General features: G+C 41.9%; 2 pseudogenes; one reads left to right on the forward strand and one right to left on the reverse strand.

Moving 5' to 3' along the window:
- Positions 1–350: 350 nt before the first annotated feature.
- On the reverse strand, positions 351–965 carry LOC147422085 (uncharacterized; annotated as a pseudogene).
- Positions 966–4,052: 3,087 nt separating this feature from the next.
- Positions 4,053–6,095, forward strand: LOC147422086 (serine/threonine-protein kinase AtPK1/AtPK6-like; annotated as a pseudogene).
- Positions 6,096–13,874: the final 7,779 nt, after the last annotated feature.

Here is a 13,874-nt window from a genome sequence, read left to right on the forward strand (position 1 = left end):
TGGGCGAATGCCCTGCCATCAATTTTTTCTCTCTCGGGCGTCGCTATATAAGGTTCTGCAGCGTCGCTATAAACGTCGCTATAAGTGGCGTGTAAACGTCGCTATGATCGTTGCTATAGGCATCGCTATTGAGCGACGGCTAGCGACACATATAGCGACGGTTGTAGCGACGTTCTTGTATTGACGCTGTTAGCACACTCTTAGCGACTCCGGGGAGTATTAAAACCCAATGTATTTCCGTCGCTAACAACGTCACAAGTGCACACAACCTCTTGTACGTAGTGTATCTTTTCAATGACCTATACTCTCGAAAAACAACAGTCTAGAGAGCTTTGTCTGGAGATCCAAAGCTATGGCATCTGCACAAGCATCCATGCAAAATCCATGTCGTCACATACAATACATTTATGCCCTTGTGCATGGAGTCTACCATCTCTTTCTTTAACTCAGTGTATGCAGCTTGAGGCTTATACTGCATTGTCTTTACAAAGATACCCGCTCGGGCCAAATCTAGCCAACCTTTGGAACCAGTATTGGGCTTGCCACTTCTTATACGTCTGCATCTTTAGAAGCATTGCCGCTATGTATTTATCTTTCTTTTTTCCCTTAAGAGAATTCAGCCCTGTCATCCTCTTGTTATGCTCTATCTCGTAAAGCTGCTTGAAATGCTTCTTGAGAAGAATGTTAGCTTTGAATTTTTGACCACAAAGGTTGCACACATAGGGTCTCCCTGATTGCACAAGGACTTTCTTTTCAAAAATCTCTACCTCTTTTCTGTTGCGTCTCTATTCACGCACCCGATTTGGGACATGCATGAAAGCATGGAGGTTCGCATATGCCACCATCTCAACAACAGAGCCAAATAGCGAAGCAGCAAGTCAAAGGTAAAGACCTCCATCGCATGGAGATTATGTTGGGGGCTTGTTGTCAAGGTCCCAAAATACAGATACTATCGTATTCTTGAAAGGAGAATTATTTTATTCACTGCTTGATTGTCCCTGGCTCAAAGGGCTCACATAACCTGAAGAGAATAAATTGCCAAAGCTCCAATGTATTCCATAGCTAGCAGAAACAACCTCATGCAATCTGTCATCACATGCAGGATACTTGAGTAATTTGTGCACAAGCTTGGACCATAACTGCTTATTTCACTAACACACACACACACACACACACACACACACACACACACACACACACACACACACAGACTGGATGTAATGCGACATATAGTCGGTGTCATGAGGTGGCACACACACACACACACACACACACACACACACACACACACAGAGCCCGGGGCATCCACTAGAAAATATGTAAGATAGCACGTGCGCATAAAATAAGGGATTTATAATTAGGTACATTTACAAAAAAATGTACTTACATAAAGGCTTTTAAATTGAGAAAATGAAAATTTTCATACATAAGGGCTAGTTTCTTAAGAAAAATGAAGACAAAAGGGGTACATATAATATTTGAAAATATACAGGTAAGGGATTAATTAAATACCTCTTGTTTGCACGTGTTATATGCAATTTTTACATAGTGGACTCCCCGAGAGCGAGCGAGCGAGCGGGGGGAGAGAGAGAGAGAGAGAGAGAGAGAGAGAGAGAGAGAGAGAGAGAGAGAGAGAGAGAGAGAGAGAGAGAGAGAGCACCTGAGTCGTTCTTCCCCTTCCCTACATGCATGTTCATTGGCATTGGGGATCCTTGGGTCGATTCAGACAGCTTCACCCTTTGCGAGCGGCAGGAGAAGCAGTAGAAGCTTTTATCCTCGACTGCCTTCTTCATTGAGTGTCAAGAGAGTCATCGTCGGAGGTGGCTAGCTGATATGCCGAGCTTTTCTCCACCTAGATAGCCTGGTGAGTTGCGACCGAGGGATGGCTTGCAGCTCCCAATCGCTTCCCCCCCTCTCTCTTGTAAATGGCCCTTGCACCCTGCTTCCCTCCATGCATCATGACTCGACCACTACTTCGAAGTAGCGTCTTAGTGTAAATTTTCAAGCTCATTTGAAATTCGGTTCAATTTTTTAAACGTATTTTTACAGTTCATGATGGAGGCCCACACACTTGAAGAACATCACTCTCGTTATGCTTACAAGATATGCTTGTTGGCACATGCTAACTAGCACAAAAAGCATTACCTATTAACGTGCTTCCACCCCTATCTGAAATTGGGGGATCAAGTGTAGGGACAAGCTTTTGGTTGGGGAGGTCCACCAGTTTGCTGAAGTAGCTAGAAAAGCCTAATCTCTTAACCTCTGGTCAACATCCTGATTGCATGGCACTTTAAGATTATTGACATGTGCACACAAATGCCCTTATGCAATTTTGAGCCCATTCAATCTGAATCTTCTCACGCTCACCATAAATGCAACAAGGTGGCTATTAGAGTTAGCAATTTGATTGATTGAGCTTAGCCCTCTTTTAGAGAGGGTTCATGCTTTTTGGCAAAAGAAAAAGCACGAAGAGCAATGCTCCAAAAGCAAGACTCAGCTCCTCTTGCCAGTGTATCTGGCTCTATCATCCCAAATTAGCAAGGCACACACATTTTTCCAAGATTGAACCAACATTCTAGCCGTATTTCCAAACAATTTAACAAGAGAAACAGAAAACACTTTGTCCCAGTATACAACAACCTTATCCATCAGTGCCCACATTATTATGGGCCAGCAAGTATCAAATTCTAGCAGGCGTTTCAGCAAGGTGGCCCTCCTAAACCGCATGTGTAGTTTCAAATTTAAGATACCTAGTCCTCCCAAGTGAACACACATTACCAAATGATCTTAGGCCAGCCAAGCAACATCAGAGGAACCCCAAAAAAATCTTAACAATTTAGAATTGAATCTCACCAGGCTATGGTCAGACCACTCATGCAAAGGCACAAACTATAGAAGGCGGGGAATTGAACAACAATCGTCAGCCTAACATCAATAGGCCATTCACTACACTGCCAAGAAGCCAGTTTGCCTTGCATTTTTTTCCCACCCAGTCACTTAACTGTTTTGTTGAGACATCTACTCCCAGTGGATAGCCAAGGTGTCTAAACATAAATTCCCTAGGAATCCTCTTTACCTACCAAATCAAATTATGATTTTTTTTTGCAGATTGTCAGATACATCTATCAACTAAGACAAGTTTCCCAAATTCAAATCTAAACCACCTGAAAGTGAGTACAAATAAAAATATGACATACATTTACCAATGCTGACATTATCAACATGCACAAAAGTACTAATAGTGTAATCTGGAAACCCCAGTGCAAGTACATGTTCAGTGTCTATCTGCAGCAAACCTTTCAAATTACCATTAACGGCATGTGCATGCCGAAAAGCAGAAGAGAGGATAAGTAGGCACATCAAACAACAATGGGCTGAGGGGGCATCCCTGCCTAATTGACCTTCCCACATTAATAGCTGGAGATAATCTGCCATTGACTAGCACCCTGGATATAGCACCCAAACCCAATAACTGAATGCAGTTGGAAATTCTCTATCCAAACCCTAATTTATGCATCACTTTCACCACAAAATCCCATATAGCTAAGTCAAATGCTTTGGCAAAATCTAGCTGCACTAGGACAATTTTCTAGTTACATTTCTGAGCTGCCTCCATCCCAAGCATAGTAAGATATAGCTTCCCCAACGAACCCTAATTTTGATTCATGTATGTGTTTTCTAAGAAAGGGGGATATTCTAATTGCTTTTGCTAGCAATTTATACAGTATGCCGATCATGGTGATGGGTCTCCATTCACAAAGGGAAGTGGCAAAAGTCTTCCATATTAGCGAGATCTTATTTTTTAACTGAAGTAATGAATGATTTTAGCTTATCCTAGAATCTCTCGAGCCACACACACACCTCAGCTATATCTATATGGGCTTTGAGAGCCGGCAATCCAGAACGAGGCCTTAGGTTTAGTGTAGTCCCACCTACAAATTTTCAGATTTACCTCTGAAATTTAAATTTGAAGGCAAGCAAACCTTCAAATGTTCTAAAATAATAGCTTTATTTATTTTTGGGCAGACCATCTTAATGCTTGGTTTCCATTGGTTTCTAAATCCCGCGCTGAACGTGAAAAGCAACGATTTGCTTGTTACAAAACAAAATACGCAGCTCGGAGGAGTCAGCCTGGAGCAGCTTCTGCGGATTCTTGACCTTGGGGCTACTCTCTGCAGCGGGCCTCGTGAGGCTTTCGCTGCATACGTCTTCGTCGACAGCTTAGCAGCAGGTGACCCCTTCAGAATATTTCTTTTAGGGTATTACGAGATCATCGAATGAACAGCAGCATTAACGACTTCACCATCTTGCGGCAGGTTGGAGAGGGCGGCTTCGGCAAGGTTTAGCAGGTGCAGCACAAGCTCACCCATCGCATTTCCGCCCTCAAGAGCGTCAACATTGCCAAGTTCCGCTCCGTCAGGGATGAGCGCCATATCCTGTCTGTCCCCCATCCTCACATCCTTTGTCTCTGGGATTCTTTCCTCTCCAGCAAACAGGCCCACCTCCTCCTCGACTACCTCCTCTCCCAACTTGAGGAGGATGGGCGCCCCTTTGCGGAAGCTCATGCTCGCAGTTGCTTGGCGGAGATCGTGTCCCCCGTTGCTCACCTGCACTCACATGGCATCCTCCATTGTGACATCAAGCCGGAGAACATCCTCCTCGACTATGACGGCCATGTCAAGCTTGCTGACTTCGGCTTAGCTGTGGACATAATTGGTTGCCAGTCTTCAGAAGAATCTGGAAAGATGCGCTTGTCTCCTTGTGGAACATACTTTTTCATGGCGCCCGAGATGTTGCAAGGCAAGGAGTATGGCTTTGCTTTGGATTGGTGGAGCATTGGGGTGCTCTTCTTTGAGATGGTGGCTGGTTGCCTGCCCTTTGGCAAGCGCGGTTGCGATATTGATGAGGACAAAGTATGCCAAGGTTGCCCACATACTTGTCCAGGGATGCCCATTCTCTGCTTAAAGGCTTGCTGCACAAGGACCCCAACAAGCGCCTCAGGACAGCCCAAGACATCAAGGAACATCCATGGTTCAAGAACATTGACTGGACAAAGTTGGAGTATGTCATCAACAACAAATGTGACAGAATCTGTGTGGATAAGCAGGGGAAGAAATTCGAATATTTGCATCGCATGAATCATCGAATAGCTAGTGCAGAGAAAGATATAGTTCATGGGCTGCCACCATCACCGTCTTCAACTGCTACAGGCAGACAAGGATTCATGTATAATTGTGGAGATGCCAGGGCAAGCCCTCACGCAGTACATCTTCATAAGTTGACGCCACCGCCAGGTTTCGGAGCCATCCCAAAATACTCCCCCAATAATATTGGCAGCAAACTTATGACTGGATATGTCAACATGCAGAATGGTAATCTGGAGTGCAGAGTACCTTGTACTGATCAGCAACCCACGCCTCATCATTCAGCCATATTACTTCCACATGCTCTGAATTATATTATAGGTCTGCCTCCAGGTTTTGCACCGAGAAACTACTTATGTGATCAATTTTTAGCTACTGCTGCCGGCCCAGCTCCGGCTTAGCATGCATTTGTGCATGATCAGGCCCTGATTCGACGGCCACCACCACTGGGGGTTTGGGACCTTATCTTGTTCCAACACAATATGCTGCTCTACAGGCTGTACACATGAACACGGCCAATATTGCTGTCCAAGTTGGAGTATTCCCATAATAGTCGACCTCCTGCAGCTAATTCTATACGTAAGGTGAGGCCGTACCTACTCCTGAGTCCCCTATATCATACTGTGGAGATGCCAGGACACTATATATGTCAGGGTTTCCCAAAAACCCTCAACATTTGCATGAAGTGGGGGTTAACTAAGGGATAATATAATCAACACGAATGCCACGGTGGCGCTGCAGCTAATTATCATAATGTTTGCCTACATGCAGCCAGCCTGTAGAACCATTATATATTATTGAGACTTGCTGCTCTTTATTTAGCCCAGTACTGGCATGATCTACAGCACCAGCTGCCGTTGAATGTAAATTGATAACTGTTCAAGCTGTAAATTCAACAAATTCCACAATATTAAAGCAGCCTGTATTGGTTTTAACTCTAATGCAAGAGCTACTCTCTCTCTCTCTCTCTCTCTCTCTCTCTCGTGTGTGTAGTAGAACAGGTCTTGAGAATTACTAGCATGCTTTGCTTTAACTATCGCAAGCCTGTGGCTTTAACCTTGCTTGCACTTGAACCTGGGAATATCCTTCCAAAGACGATCTAATTGCACAGACTGAGATATTGCATCATGTGTAGATCTAAGTTTTGACATTGCAGTTGATACATCAATATATGAGGATAGAGCAAAACTTAAGCTGGTGAATGAGCTAGTGGGTTACAATTATACAAGTAACTTGTTCATAGGGTAGTGCTATTGTGCAAGATTTGTCACAAGATGGTGCTATCCATCAATTTCCACGTAGCTTGTAATTTAAAAATAAAATAAGTAGTGGTAATATTATACATGGCACCTACCACATTATGAGGCTAGGAACGAGAGAGGATATAGTACGTGGCAGTGGGGAGAAATTTAGTTACACCTTCTCACACATGAAATCATTTGGGTGACTGAGATACTTATATTAGCTGTTGATCGGTCCTTATATATAAAACACTCTCCTTGAGGGAGCGGGTTTTTGGGGGGGGGGGGCGACAGGGGCGAGGTCAAGGACTATTCATAAAACTCTTTATTTGTGGAATTTTTACAAATACAATGCACCCTTTTCTTATTTAATCTGTAATTTTTATTCCAATTTCATTTTATGATACCCTTCAGTATATGAAAAAGTGAGAAACAATGCTACCCTTCTTTAATGCTAGACCCCTATCATGATAATACTCCTCCGTTTTATAAGAGTTTCTGCCTTCAATAAAAGTGGAAAGGCTCGTTTTGATAACATTGATGTTTTTACGAATGAAACCTTCCTAAGGACAAGGGAGGTTTGCCTAGCGAGACCCTCACAAATGGAAAACAAAGCACCAACAAGTCATAATCGAGTGCATGGGTGAAGGAGGATAATGGCAAGATATTGAGAGGAAAAAGCCATCTTAGCAAGACACTCCCGTGTGATCTATCTCTCTCTCTCTCTCTCTCTCTCTCTCTCCCCCCCCTGTTTTCTTGCGCACACACTTCCACTCTCTTCTTTCTTTCTCAGTCTTGTTCTCTCCTTCTCTTTACTCTCTTCTTCACTTTTCTCTCTCTCTCTCTCTCTCTCTCTCTCTCTCTCTCTCTCTCCCCCTTTGTTTGTCTTTTTTACGCTCACACTTTCGATTTCTTATTTCTCTCCTTCTCTCTCTCATTCTCCCTTTCCTTCTCTCTCTCATGTTTTCGTACACTGACTATCACAAAAATTGTGTTCTAGTTGGGAAGAGGCAAAGCCTGTACCTATGAGAGTTCTTGATGAGAGTGACTAATACTTCCTAAATAGTTGTTTATGCTATTCACCAATTCTCTTCGTAAACATGGTTCAAATCCTTAGAGCGTTCATAAAAGGGAAATAACAAAATCTCTTCCTAATTGTTCTTGGAATCTATTTGTTTTTGCTAGTGAGTTTGTGATGAAAAAATCATAAACTCTCCACCAAATTTGCTAAAAAAGAGTGAGTGGAAAACACTTAAAGTATAGCATGAAAGCTTAACTCACATAAAAGAACAATACATGTTCAAAACATCAACCTTCTTCGTGGATTCTTGCAGCCTCACCTCTAATTGCAAAATTATAACATCAAAGTATTGAAAGGAGAACTTAAGCTTCCTCCTTCAATATGCCCCTCATTCTAGAGATTTTACAACTCCCATATTGAAATCCACACACCATCTTGAAGAAGGAAAACCTAAATTCTCTCTCACACAAGGTTAGACACAAGAAGGAGTGAAATGAGACTACACTACACACTCATAGAACAACCATGAAGGCAAAAAGTTTCACATTCTAAGCCATAAACAAGTAGCCCCTTTACTTTCTTACATGACAAAAAATTACTGATGTTTTGATGTTTCAATTTTTCGCATTTTTACTCCAAAATGGCTAACATGTTCGACCATTTTTGACCCGTAAACAACCCTTTAGGAGCATAGAAAATCCAACCGAGTTACGAAAAATGCCTAGCTTTGTGCAAGACTTTCCCTAAGCTCAAATTGCATGTCGAATATCAAATTTTTGTTTTTCATAAACTCTCGGTACATTATAATTTCCTCATTGGCTAGTTATTATTTTTTGACAGTTTTTGTTTGTTTTTAACTTTGTAGGCGAGATAAGTGTGCCACATGAAAATGTCGGCATATATACATCAAATACAGACACACTACTCCCCACATAGGTATGTATATACGACAACAATCACAATAGCAACGTTCGCATATAACATAATATGTACCTTGTGGCACTTATTCCTATGCATCAAAATTGATAGAAAGTGAGGTAGATGTTTTTATTTCACTCTTTGTACCTCCCCTCTAAATATACACATCCTCATATATGTGCCACAAACATCTTTGTTAAGTATCTCAACTCATGGTCATACACGATAAGAAAACGTAGGTATGGCTTTTAGATTGACGGACCACATGCCCTAAACCATAGCCACATGAGAGAGAGAGAGAGAGAGAGAGAGAGAGAGAGAGAGAGAGAGAGGTTACATCAGCCAGCCTCACAAGAGAGCTAGAGCACGTCTTCAACTAGACCAAGGAAAATGACATTTCGCATATAATAAACCCATCACATCACACACGTAGAGCTTCAATGCATCGCATGCGCAGAGTCTGGCTACAACAGTGTTTGGGAAAAATTTCCAATCATACAAAACTCCTTTTCTTGAATTTGTCGGGAGAAAATTAGGTTTATTATTTTGGGTTCTAACACTATTTTTCTCTATGTTGGGGTGGGATTTCTCCTTTTCCCCTTGCCTTCAATTGGCATTTTTGTATTTGAAAACTACCCGATATTAAGCTGAGACACATTTTTCCCGAACATTGGACAACAGAGAGCCGCTCGCCTTTAGGCGGTAGTACAAAAAGACCATGAACATGCTGTCAAGAGAAGCCACAACCTCTTGTGTGCTAATCCCATGACGTCCTGTAGACGGGCCTTCGATGCACCACATGGCATGCACTAACTCGAGAGTCCATAGTCGACCTACAGAGACCCGCTCGACTTCAGGCTACATCAAGAAAAGACCTAACATTAAGGAACCCCCCCCCACTTTCAAGAAAATTATAAAAATCAATTCAACCGATTGGCATATTAAATTCTTTTATGAAATGGAGCCCATGCTCTTAAGTGAAAGGATTTTTTCACAAACTTAAATAACAAAAAAAGGTGGAAGAGGATGAAAAATATTGTGTGTGACCAATTTTCCCATGGTCCTCTTTAAAGAAAGAGGTACACAAATGTCAACACCTTTCACAAAAGCCTAGAAAAAATATTAAAAAACAAGCAGAATGTACACATGTCCTCCATCTGATCTACTTGCATCCATGGTCCATAATTTGCACCAAAAATCCACCCACCCCACTATGGCCTTCTACAGGACAAAAATCATGTCTTTTCAAATGTTATTTCTCAAAGCCTTGCATTCATTTTTCTCGCATGCTAAAAAAGCTTTAGAGAACAAAGGACTCAAAAGCATTTATAGGAATTTGATCCATGATGTGAAGTATTGATTCAACAATAAAAAAATGTGAATGCAACTCTGTGTAGCGAAGGCGGCCGAGAATAGAGCGTGAGGGAGGATACTTGACTTGCAGACCGCCACAAGGCTCCATGGCCCTTGCGTCCCTCATGAAAAAGAAACCTCAGGCCAGCGCAAATCCATAGAGTCTGGCCATGCGAAATTTGGAGCAGGTCGTGTCGGCTTCAATTTCCTTCACAAAACCTCGTGCCCATGTTGCGAGTCATGACGACTTTGACTTCCTTGGCTCTGTAGGGACCACTTACCACAACCATGCACCCTGAATTTGCATGCCATGCCCACAACCTTTTGACTCGCCTCCTCATGGCCTTCCTCTAAAACCGAGTCATGCTTCACCATACGAATATTTACGCACGAGAGAGAGAGAGAGAGAGAGAGAGAGAGAGAGAGAGAGAGAGGGAGAGAGAGGCCTTCATGCATGACCATGCGAGACCTCCTTCTCCCCTCTTCCATAGCTCCCTGCTTCCTTCTCTCTACCTTGCTCTGATACCAGTGAAAGACCAAAGGGTAAAACTGGCATGTGGTTCTCCTCCCAACCTCCCTACTTATATCCCTTGGCCCTTGCAAGTAGGTCCCCTTAACTCATGCCTAGCCCTCAGCTCCTAGCCGTACTGAGCCATTCAGTCCCTGGCCCTTGGCCTGCTGCCCGGTCCTACCATTGGCTTGACAAGCAATTTGGACAACACTTGACCTACGTGATCACTTAAATTGCATCTGAAATTTCCAAACACAAAAATGCTAGGAGATTGAATCAAATTCGCCCAAAAAATTGTAAAATCCCATTCAAGGCTTATTGAACACATACTTAACCAGTGTGGGGATTAACAAAAGTGGAAAATGATGATTTTATCAACTCAATAGATCATAAGCACGCTTATTATCTGCTGATAGCCAAAGAGATCATTTTTTATATTTTTTGGACGTTCACAATATTGGTAGACACCTCATACAGATAGCCTAGAAAGTTTGACACTATTTGCTACTTGAAATTGAGTTTTCTAGAATTGAAAGTTGTAGATTGATCCTTTGGCTACTTTGGTAGATAGAAGTTGCAAATTTTGACCAAGATTCCTTGTATATACTTGTTGATAAACAGACTAAATTCATTAGCATTGATTGTATAGGAGTGATTAAGGTCTAGCTTAAGCAATAGCAAGATTGGATTTATGACAACTACAATTGGTTGATAAAGGCCAAGTATTCATGTTCATTGAGTATTACAAATCTTTATGTACCCTAGGTCATAGAAAATCAAAATATAATAGAGAAACTAAGAGTAGAGTATCTACTAAGAAGAGCATAAACTGGGGCCCCCTTAGAGATGACAACTGAGGAAGTGCCTAACACTTACTCTGATTCATGTTTTGAGATGTCTTCCTTTTTTAATCAATCAGGGACTGGAACCTCTCTTAGGTTCAAACACATTTTGACCTTTTACAAGACTAACAAGCACGGAGCTCATATTTATCTAGATCCTAATGAAGAGTACGTGGTGAGGGTCAATGACCATATAATTGAATTCAAAGAGTAGGTTAAAGATAACAAACAAGATACCTTCTCTATGGATCAAAACAAAGTGCAATATCTGAAAATTGGGAGTTCCAACACTGTGGATCGATGTGGTTTGGAAGTCAATACATTGATTCCAAACATGACCACTAAGGAGGGACCACCAGTGTTAGATTTAGAAGGGTATGACCCAATAGATGTAAAACCTCTCAAAGGCATATCTACCGTTAGCCCACAACTCAGAGTTTTCTATTGGGAGGACAATAATGTCACAGATTTGATATGGATAGTTCACACTAAGCAAGGATAGCTAACACCCTTAAAAGTCATGTACATTTGTAAGATTAGGGAGAAAGACCTAGCTGACATTCCTTTACACCTCTTTAGGGATTGTTATGCCAACAACTTTGTGATGATGACTCCAAAGGAGGTTAGACAAAAGGGTTACTCAATACAAGAAATTATGATCATGGGTATAAGACCTAGAACAGAACAAAACATGGGACCAACCAACAAATCATTTGGTAGTATGGCCAACCAACGGGGTAGTGCAGCCCGAGGCAGCCACCTCCATGATGGGAATCAGGCGAGAGATATAGCAACCACCACAAACTAGGAAAGAATAGCTGACACTAGGACAAGAAGAGGTCCATACAAGTCACTTTTACCAAGCAGCTGGTTTGAAGGCTTAGTTGGAGAAACACCGACCAAAAGGGCGGGCGCTAAACATAAACATAGAGTCAAACGAGCTAATTTCCAAAAATGGGTCAAGAGATATAGTGGATACGGGGATCTATATGACCATCTAGCAAGCTTCAAGCAATATTAAGAGCAGAGAGAATGACGAACTTCCATACTCAATTCGCAGGCTTCGGAATGACTCTGGAAGGTAAGGGATTAACTTAGTTTCAAACCATACCTCCTGGATCCATTACGGATCTACCGACTTGGGCTATGAGATTTGTGGCATCTTGTTTGAAAAGGGGAATCAAACATAGTATGGTAGCACAAATCTACATCTTTAAACAAAAACAAGGAGAGACTATGTTAATTGAATGAGGCATACATTGACAACTTCTTGGAGTTGGAAATTCCAATCGAGGAGAGAATTGTCTCATTATTTCTAGAAGGCTTACTCAATAAAGAGTTGCATGCCATTCTATATAGCAAGAATCATACAACCTGGGAAGCATGCAGCCTAGACGCTATAGACTTGGGGGATAACTGTGAGATCTTCAATGAAGAAAGCACTGTTAAGGACACACACAGTGAGCATACCACATCTATTGTGGTAGGACAGGTAGGACCTACTGTGGCAGCTCCTATGAATGCTATCAAAGACATGATCAAGCACATGAATGATATGATGAGAAACATGCAAAGGATGCAATGCGAGGGCCAGACAATGTCACCACATGAGCAACATATGGGGCAAGTCAAACCATTTAAATGGTGTGCTATCGAGGATAAATGGACAAACCATGAGATGAATGAGTGCTATTACAAACCTAAATACGATGGAAATGTCCAATATGTCCCAATGAGACAACAAGGGCAGCCTATGTATAGGTATCCACCTAACATGCTGCAAATAAATAGACCACCTATGGCCCCCCTATGGCCAAGGAGAGACCACAACCAATGCTAGGCAAGTACATGCTTCCTAAAAGACAAGTGGAAGAGCAGACACTAGTGCCAGTTACACCATACAATGAAGCTAGTTCGTCAACCGCGGTAGTAAAAGACAAGTGGTATACTCAACAAACTCCTACCATGCTAGAATCAGTTTATGAGGCATCTCAAGAGGTAGCACCCATTTACTTTATTGCAGACTAGGGAGCTAGACCACCCATAGTGAAACAAATGCCAAAACCAAGAGCGGAGAATTACCACAATTGTGGTTCAGATGACCATTGGAAAAATGATTGAAACAAGAATGCTAGACCACTTGAGGCTTACTGCATGCAATGTAGTAGAGAAGGTGGGAATTTTCTTGAATATTGTCCTAATAATCTTGCAAACAAAGGAAAAATGGTCATGAACGTAGTGCAAGTCATTGCATTTTGTTCATATAATCATAGTAGAATTTTGGCAATTAAAAAACCCATTCATTTGAACTCACGTGGTACTTAAATGTATAAGAGGTGAAACCCCCGAGGTTGAAGAGAAGGCTAGAGAATGGTTGAGAAAATAGCTTAGTCAATGTCATCAAAGTTCAAAGAATCAAAGCCAAGATGGGGAGGATCAATGTTGGTAGACAAAATATACAAACCCATCAATGCAGCCTTGGAATCCTTCTAAGCAGGATTGAAGGCGGGTCTCAAACATTGGAAAGAAAATGGAAAACTACCCAACACCTGACATAGAAGCTACAAAGTTGGAAGCTGCGAAGATGGAAGCTTACAAAACCTTAGTAAAAATTATGCAATCAATGATGGAAGCACAAAAATCAAAGTTGGAAATCATTGGAAACCCAACAAAAACCAAAACAAAACCAAAATCTGTGGAAACTAGAGACAAGAGAAATATGGAGTTTGCATGGGCCTTGTAAGGAATCCTAATGTTTAGGGATTAAGGCTAATGTTGTGTAGGGTTAAGGGGACAAGGGCATTCAAGAAGCTAGTTTTGAGTAGGCTTTTCTAGCCTTTTTTT

Source organism: Adiantum capillus-veneris, chromosome 27, assembly GCF_014529385.1.
Source record: "Adiantum capillus-veneris isolate H3 chromosome 27, ASM1452938v2, whole genome shotgun sequence".
NCBI lineage: Eukaryota > Viridiplantae > Streptophyta > Polypodiopsida > Polypodiales > Pteridaceae > Adiantum > Adiantum capillus-veneris.